We start from the raw sequence: 8,835 nt of genomic DNA on the forward strand, positions 1-8,835 counted from the left end.
ATAAGTAGTGATTCATGGCAAATGAAGTCTGAATTAATTAGAGAATCCCTGCTCTGTGTTGGCCTCCCTGTTTTCTCTAGAAATTTGATGTTTTGGGGAAGAAAATGGCTGCTGGCACATACAATGGTGCAATAGACCCATAACCAAGTTTTTCCACTTTCTCCAGCAGCAATCACTGTGTTGCAATACCCTAAAAGTGTTGTAATATGGAGAAGCCCCAGGAATGTGGATGGGATGTTTTTCATAATACAGTTTCCATCCTGCCATCTTTGGGTTATTAATTGCTATTTTCAGTGTAAACAGAGATATATCTGGACCAAGGCTTGGCATGGCTTGGCTGCTCCTGTCTTCTATTCCAGCAAATTATAAAAAACTCCAAGCCCCAGCAAACTCAAAGGGCTCTGGTGGGGGTCAGAGGTCCTTGCAAAGAGACTTCATAGGTGTCTGTAGGGATGATCAGAACCAGAGTTAAGCACAGGAAGGTCAGTGGCCTTGATCAAACATGATCAGTGCTTGGGGCTTACCTATATCCTGCTCATCCATGTAACTTCCAGCAGATAGAGCCCCTCCTGGGAAAGGGAAAGCAAAAAGCAAGAAACAGTTGTGCAGCTCAATCTTTAGGCACTGTTCCCCTGGGCACCCATAGTAATCCTTGAAGCTGCTGCCTTGGTAATAATCTAGTAATTAAAAGAAAATATTGGTATTTAATTAAGCTTGTCAATCAACCAGAAATGAGTTTTACTTATCAAGAAGAGCTGGATTTGATTTTGCCACTTGAAAGTGGAGGCTAAAGACTCTTGTAGGGTAAAACTTCAATTAAGAAAGAGATTTGGATTAACATGTGAGGCAGAGGGAGAATGAAAAGTTCTCAAAAATCATGTGAGTATGAATCACAGGAGGAGAGGAACCTAAATATGGGAACTTTTTTTTCTTTTTAAGTAAAAAAAAAAAGCTATATAGTGCCAAAGCTCATTGGTAAAAGAGGCAGAAGAGGAATTTTTATGTGCTTGGGATGTCTCTATTCAATCCACTTTCCTGCTCTTGATATGCAGTCATTACAGATATTCAAAATCTGGTCAGAAAATGCATATGCTGAGGGGCATTAGCAAATCCCAAGGATTTGGATGCTTGACTTTCATAAATGTAGATAGCAGAGAAACAAATGGTTCTTCTGAAAGCTTTGAAAGATCCCCTTTTTGTCACTTGCTGGCAGTGCTGGTGACACAGAGGATGCTTCCCATCTTCATCCTCTGCCAATGTCCCCACGTACATCAGCCCTGGTGTACAGAATGGCAGGAGAACACCTGGGCTGGCTCTCAGCTCCAGGACTTAGTAGGGTGTCAAAAAAAAAGCTGACCCTGGGGAAATGCTGGCTATAGGACTGTAATTCAGCTCCTTGTGTAGACTGGAAAACTGCTACTCCAAAATCCTTCCAGCTGTAGGATGTTGAAATATATGTTCTGAATTCCTGGCTATTTCTGCAGCTTGCCCTAAAATACAGTTTTCCATGGAGTAAGAAGGCAGATATCACAAGGCAAACTGAAATTTCGTAAGAACACAATGAATGGCCAATGGAAAAGTACTTTATATGTTGCCAGAGATCTTTTGAGGCACAAATAAAGAAAAAAGAAGAAGAAAAAAACCCAACTTCCCAACTAAATAGTTTATATCCAATTGTAGCTCCTTAGTGTTTTTCTCAGAAAAATTATAGGGATCCAGCCTAGCAGATATAATGAAAGCCATGCTAGCAGTAAGGAGGAGGCTGCCAGCACAGGCAGCAGTAGCTGTGCCACCCAACACTGTGAATACCCTGGAGCTAGGCTGGAATGTTCCTGTTAGGATGTAGATTTACTTTTTGAATTTCTCCTTGCCAATATTCTTGTGCTCAGTCATTGGTTTCTCCATGGAATGATTGCTCTCCCGCACCCCAAAATTCACATTTTTCCCCCCCTTGTCTGTCTGCTTGGACCTATTCCTGGATCTTTGTAAAGCCACCACCGGTGATCAGTAAAAAAATTTGTCCATCAAAAAGCTTGTCCTCAAAAGAAGACAAGGAGAAAAAGCTGAGTGCATCCTAGCATCCTAGTTGTATCCTGGAGAAAAAAAAAATATCCAGCATTGGAAATACCATGTGGCCAACAGGATCATACATCTATATTATATGACCCAGCAGCAGGGATTCTCCCTTTCTGGGAATTCTTTGTTCTGGAGAAGCAGCGCCAAGGCAGGGAGATTGATTTATGTCACCAAAAGAAACCAAACAGTCATTGCAACATTTCACAAACTGAACAGCTCCAAGGGCCCTGGTATGGAGGTGACTAATGCTGCCATTCCCAAGTCCCACAGCTCCCTCCCTTCTGCAGCCAGTACCAGGGAACAAAGTCTGGTCTCATGGTGCTGCTCTGCATGGGGTTAGGTACAAGGTCAGGACCTGGGAGTCCACCTTTGGAAAGCACTACTGCATGAAGTGACCCATATTATTTTAGGAAGTAGAGGAGCAAAACAGAGCAAAGAATGTGGAGTTTTTAAATAAACCAAGTATAACCCCCCCCTGCCTGCAACTTGGGAAAGCAAATGAGCAGGGCACAGGCTTGTCTTGCTCCTGCCTTCTGGTCTGTCTGCTCCTTAGATGTGTGGTGTTGGCTGCACAGGACAGTTGAACCTTCAATCTGGCCCACTGTTATCTTTCCTACATTTTTACATTAATCTGTATGTCCTATGATAAGATCCATTTTCCTCATCTGGGCCATTCAACCTTCAGAGTCCTGCTGGTTTGATTCCCATTAGTCACTGCTTTCTTTACCTGTATGATGGAAATTGTGGAAGACTTGGTGTTTCCACCTCCAACCATCTATTCCAATCCATGTGCCTGGGACAAAAACTTAAGTCCAGTGTGTCTGGACATGTATTTCAGCAAATGGCTCTGCACTGTGAGAGAGACTTGTATCAAAGTTCTGGTCCAGGAGGCTCCTTCCCAACTTTATGCACTGTGTATAGATAGCAAGCCCTAGCTAATAACATCAAGATGTGGTGTCTGCATCCTGCACCTCCAAGAACACCACATGTGCTCATTTTATTTGGTATAGCCACATCTTAACTTATAATATTAGGCATCAAAATATTTTTAGGTGATAACAGAGCAGCAAGAAGAAGCTGTTTACTCAGGGGTTTCCATTCCCTCTGCCAAGCTCTGTCTGTTGTTCAGCCAGGTCCAGCATCCATGCTCCCTGGAGCCTCAGCTCTGCAGATGAAAAGGATGGGCAGGGCTGCCTGCATCCCAGCATCAGCCAGATCAAAGCCCTGCACACATCTGTCAGGGGGTAGCAGAGCCCCCCAGCACCAGGAACTGAGGTGTGAGCTCTGTCTGCTGCCGCAGACAGCAACCACAAACCCAGCCTGATGTTCCAGGTATCAAGAAGATATTCTTGTGATGAGAAACAGATGGATTAAGAAGCAGGTGTTCACTGGGGAAGTGCTATATGAGCAAAACTTCAGAATACAAGGAAGCACCTTTCCTCTGTCGCTACTTATGTCTCAACTTATTTTTTCAGATCTGACACCCATGTACAATATTCTACTCCAAACAGCAGTTAAACAGAGTTGTTTGCTCTCCTTATGCTGACACAGAGGTCAAGTAAGTGTCACAACATGACACAACTCACTGGATGGTGTCACTTCTGTAGCTATAATACATATCATATAATGCCAGAGGTAGAGATAAGGTACTAACAATGCCAAGGTGGGAGATCCAGGGATCAGAAGTTAAATGACTGTATTAAACGTATTTGAGGCTCAGATGTCACAGGGAAGAACACAGAGCCTTGAAAGCAGACTTAAACCATCTGATGACACCAGTTTGCACGTAGCTGATGCTACCACTGGAATGATGCTGATCTGCACCAACGGGGAACCTGGCACTTACAGATGTGGCTGCAGGAAAATAGCAGCTGCAAGAGCTGCATATTCAGCATTTCTGATTGGAACAGTGTGAAAAGAACAGATTTCTTCTCATGTGCCAGCCTGAAAAGAGCTAAGTGGTTTTTGCAAAATGCTCACCAAGATGCCTGCAGAGAGAAATCCAGTTCAGGAGAAAATTGACAGAAGAAAATCACAACCCAATGAGGGGAAATGGTCAGTAAGGTAGGTGTACTTGAGCAGTGTTCACACTTAATGGGAGTGGAATGTTGCACACTTGTGTACCAGAGGCTGCTTTTCACTTCGGAGGCAGCAAAAGGATAGTTTTGGCATTCTCTGACACTAACTGAAAATGCATTAGTGGCTGAAACATTAGCTCTTGGTCTTGAGAAATTTCCTCTGCCACAAACATAATTGTAATAAAAACTGAAAGACTGAAATAAATGTTAGAACAATTAAAAACCAGGAAGTCTTCCCTATTTCCACTTTTCTTCTGTAATAAATTAAAAGCTTGACAAACTTGACCCGAAGACATAAACATGAAAAAATCATTTGCCAAATGACTTTTCAAGCCTGGCATCTCCAGCCTGGGGAGAGCTTTGAAAAGGTCACAGAAATTCGTCCTATGAACAACCTCTCCTCAAGCCCAAGGGGGTAAATCTGTGGATCTGGAGCATCGTGATGCTGGCCTGAGGAGGACAAGATGCCATCTTGCATGGAAGTTGCCTGTTCTTTGCCAGGTGAACAGTGCCACCATCTCACTGTCATGTGCACAGGTAGCTTTTGCTCAAGGAGGCACCTGGGCACGTGGTTAAGTCTCATTTCAAAGGAGTTTGAGTTCTTTCCTAGAGATGCTTTCCTGAATGGCAGCCAAGAGTGATGACACAAATTGTTTCAGTAGAGACATGAATTGGGTAGAGACATGAGCACACTGTGAGCTCTGGGAAGCTCAGTACTGCCAGCAAGTCTGGACCCTCAGGCTCTTGTGCTCTAAAGATGGACAGACTCTGCCCAGCAGGTCACAAGAAGGCAGCAGGTTTTGAACTCTGCTTTCCTGGCATAAAACCAACAGCTCACAGCACCAGCCTTGGCAAGGTCCTCTTTGGCAGGAGAAACTGGGATATGCAGAACAGACCAGAATCAAAATCTTCAAACCTTCTATTTGTTATGCTATGTGCTGACCACAGAGCTCATCTTTAGTTTATAAAAAACCTCTTGTTTCTGTGCATACAGCAACTTCTGGGGAGCAGAAGGTCCATTTTGTCTCAGTCCATATGCTCTGTTTTTCCTATTTTTTTTTGCTTCTAAGTTCTTTCTCCCTCACAATAAAGGCTTGCAGTGATACAAATATTTTAAACATAGAATCATAGAATCATAGAATCATAGAATCATAGAATCACAGAATCACAGAATCATAGAATCATAGAATCAGCTGGGTTGGAAGGACCTCTGAGATCATCAAGTCCAACCCTTTCTCCACTATTGCCGTGGTTACCAGACCACGGTACGGAGTGCCACATCCAGTCTCTTTGGGATGGAGAATCCACTACTTCCCTGGGCAGCCCATTCCAATGTCTGATCACCGTCTCCGTAAAGAAATTCTTTCTAATATCCAACCAAAACCTTCCCTGGCACAACTTAAGACCGTGCCCTCTTGTCTTGCTGAGAGTTGCCCAGGAAAAGAGACCAACCCCCACCTGGCTACAACCTCCTTTCAGGTAGCTGTAGAGAGTAAGGAGGTCTCCCCTGAGACTCCTCCAGGCTCAACAGCCCGCACTTAGCTCAGCCTCACGTTATAGGACTTGTGCTGGAGTCCCTTCACAAGCCCAGTTGCCCTCCTTTGGACCTGCTCCAGGACCTCAATCTCCTTCCTGAACTGAGGAGCCCAGAACTGGACACAGAAATCGAGGAATGGCCTCACTAGCACTGAGAACAGGGGAAGAAACATTTCCTTAGACTTGCTGGCCCAGCTGTTCCTGATACAGCCCTTTCATCTATCCCTCTCCACAGTGCTGGGTGCTGACTCCTTATCAGCTGATCTGCCTTCTTCTCAGCCCTTTCTTCGATCCCCCTGTGCTGTGTTGTGTCGGCCTCACCTGACACCAAGGGCAGAAGGTGAGTGGGGCAGCTCTTCACAGCCTTTTTTTCTCTCCCTCTACACAGTACTGGGTGGTGCCTCCTTATCAGCTGATCGGAGTCGCCTGACACCACCAGCAGAAGGTGGGTGTGGAATCTCTTCGCAGCCCCTTGTACTCTCTCTCTGTGCCGTGTTGTGTCGGCCCCACCTGACACCACCAGCAGAAGGTGAGTGGGGCAGCTCTTCGCAGCCTTCTTTTCTCTCCCTCTCCGCAGTGCTGGATGCCACCGTCTTATCAGCTGATCTGCCTTGCCTGACACCATTAGCAGAAGGTGGGTTGGACAGCTCTTCGCAGCCCTCTGTGCTGCGAAGCTCTTCTATCCCTCTGTGCCGTGTTGTGTCGGCTTCGCCTGACATCACCGGCAGAAGGTGAGTGGGGCAGCTCTTCGCAGCCTTTTTTCTCTCCCTCTCCACAGTGCTGGGTGCCACAAACTTATCAGCTAATCACCCTCGCCTGACAATACCTGCAAATGGTGGGTGTGGCAGCTCTTCACAGCCCTTCCTTCTATCCCTCTCTGCTGTGCTGTGTCGGCCTTCCCTTACACCACCGGCAGAAGGTGAGTACGGCAGCTCTTCGCAGCCCTTTCTTTTATCCTTCACCCCAGTGCTGGGTGTCGGTCTCGCCTGACACAACCAGCGAAATGTGCGTGGGGCAACTCTTCGCAGCCTTTTTTCTCATCCTCTCCACAGTGCTGCTTGGCGCCTCCTTATCAGCGGATTGGTCTTGCCTGACACCATTAGCAGAAGGTGGGTGTGGCAGCTCTTCGCAGCCCTTCCTTCTATCCCTCTCTGCTGTGCTGTGTCGGCCTTCCCTTACACCACCGGCAGAAGGTGAGTATGGCAGCTCTTCGCAGCCTTTTTTTCTCTCCCTTTCAGTATTGCTGGGTGCCGCCCTCTTATCAGCTGATCTGCCTCGCTTGACAGCACCAGCAGAAGGTCGGTGGGGCAGCTCTTTGCAGCCCTTTCTTTTATCCCAATCCGACGTGTTTTTTTGGTGTCGCCTGACACCGCCGGCAGAAGGTGAGTGGGGCAGCTCTTCGCAGCCTTCTTTTCTCTCCCTCTCCGCAGTGCTGGATGCCACCGTCTTATCAGCTGATCGCGTCTCCTGACACAACCAGCAGAAGGTGGGTTGGGCAGCTCTTCGCAGCCTTTTCTTTTATCCTTCACCCCAGTGCTGGGTGTCGGTCTCGCCTGACACAACCAGCGAAAGGTGCGTGGGGCAACTCTTCGCAGCCTTTTTTCTCATCCTCTCCACAGTGCTGCTTGGCGCCTCCTTATCAGCTGATCTGCATTGCCTGACACCAGTAGCAGAAGGTGGGTGTGGCAGCTCTTCGCAGCCCCTTCTTCTATCGCTCTCTGCTGTGTTGTGTCGGCCTCGCCTGACACCACCGGCAGAAGGTGAGTGGGGCAGCTCTTCGCAGCCTTCTTTTCTCTCCCTCTCCGCAGTGCTGGATGCCACCGTCTTATCAGCTGATCGCGTCTCCTGTCACAACCAGCAGAAGGTGGGTTGGGCAGCTCTTCGCAGCCCTTTCTTTTATCCTTCACCCCAGTGCTGGGTGTCGGTCTCGCCTGACACAACCAGCGAAAGGTTCGTGGGGCAACTCTTCGCATCCTTTTTTCTCATCCTCTCCACAGTGCTGCTTGGCGCCTCCTTATCAGCTGATCTGCCTTGCCTGACACCATTAGCAGAAGGTGGGTGTGGCATCTCTTCGCAGCCCCTTCTTCTACCGCTCTGTGCTGTGTTATGTCGGCCTCGCCTGACACCACCGGCAGAAGGTGAGTGGGGCAGCTCTTCGCAGCCTTCTTTTCTCTCCCTCTCCGCAGTGCTGGATGCCACCGTCTTATCAGCTGATCTGCCATGCCTGAAACCATTAGCAGAAGGTGGGTTGGGCAGCTGTTCGCAGCCCTTTCTTCTATCCCTCTGTGCCGTGTTGTGTCGGCTTCGCCTGACATCACCGGCAGAAGGTGAGTGGGGCAGCTCTTCGCAGCCTTTTTTCTCTCCCTCTCCACAGTGCTGGGTGCCGCGAACTTATCAGCTAATCACTCTCGCCTGACAATACCTGCAAACGGTGGGTGTGGCAGCTCTTCACAGCCCTTCCTTCTATCCCTCTCTGCTGTGCTGTGTCGGCCTTCCCTTACACCACCGGCAGAAGGTGAGTATGGCAGCTCTTCGCAGCCTTTTTTTCTCTCCCTTTCAGTATTGCTGGGTGCCGCCCTCTTATCAGCTGATCTGCCTCGCTTGACAGCACCAGCAGAAGGTCGGTGGGGCAGCTCTTTGCAGCCCTTTCTTTTATCCCAATCCGAGGTGTTTTTTTGGTGTCGCCTGACACCGCCAGCAGAAGGTGAGTGGGGCAGCTCTTCGCAGCCTTCTTTTCTCTCCCTCTCCGCAGTGCTGGATGCCACCGTCTTATCAGCTGATCGCGTCTCCTGTCACAACCAGCAGAAGGTGGGTGTGGCAGCTCTTCGCAGCCCTTTCTTTTATCCTTCACCCCAGTGCAGGGTGTCGGTCTCGCCTGACACAACCAGCGAAAGGTGAGTGGGGCAACTCTTCGCAGCCTTTTTTCTCATCCTCTCCACAGTGCTGCTTGGCGCCTCCTTATCAGCTGATCTGCCTTGCCTGACACCATTAGCAGAAGGTGGGTGTGGCATCTCTTCGCAGCCCCTTCTTCTACCGCTCTGTGCTGTGTTGTGTCGGCCTCGCCTGACACCACCGGCAGAAGGTGAGTGGGGCAGCTCTTCGCAGCCTTCTTTTCTCTCCCTTTCCGCAGTGCTGGATGCCACCG

This window comes from Heliangelus exortis, chromosome 15 (genome assembly GCF_036169615.1).
Source record: "Heliangelus exortis chromosome 15, bHelExo1.hap1, whole genome shotgun sequence".
In the NCBI taxonomy this organism is placed as follows: Eukaryota; Metazoa; Chordata; class Aves; order Apodiformes; family Trochilidae; genus Heliangelus; species Heliangelus exortis.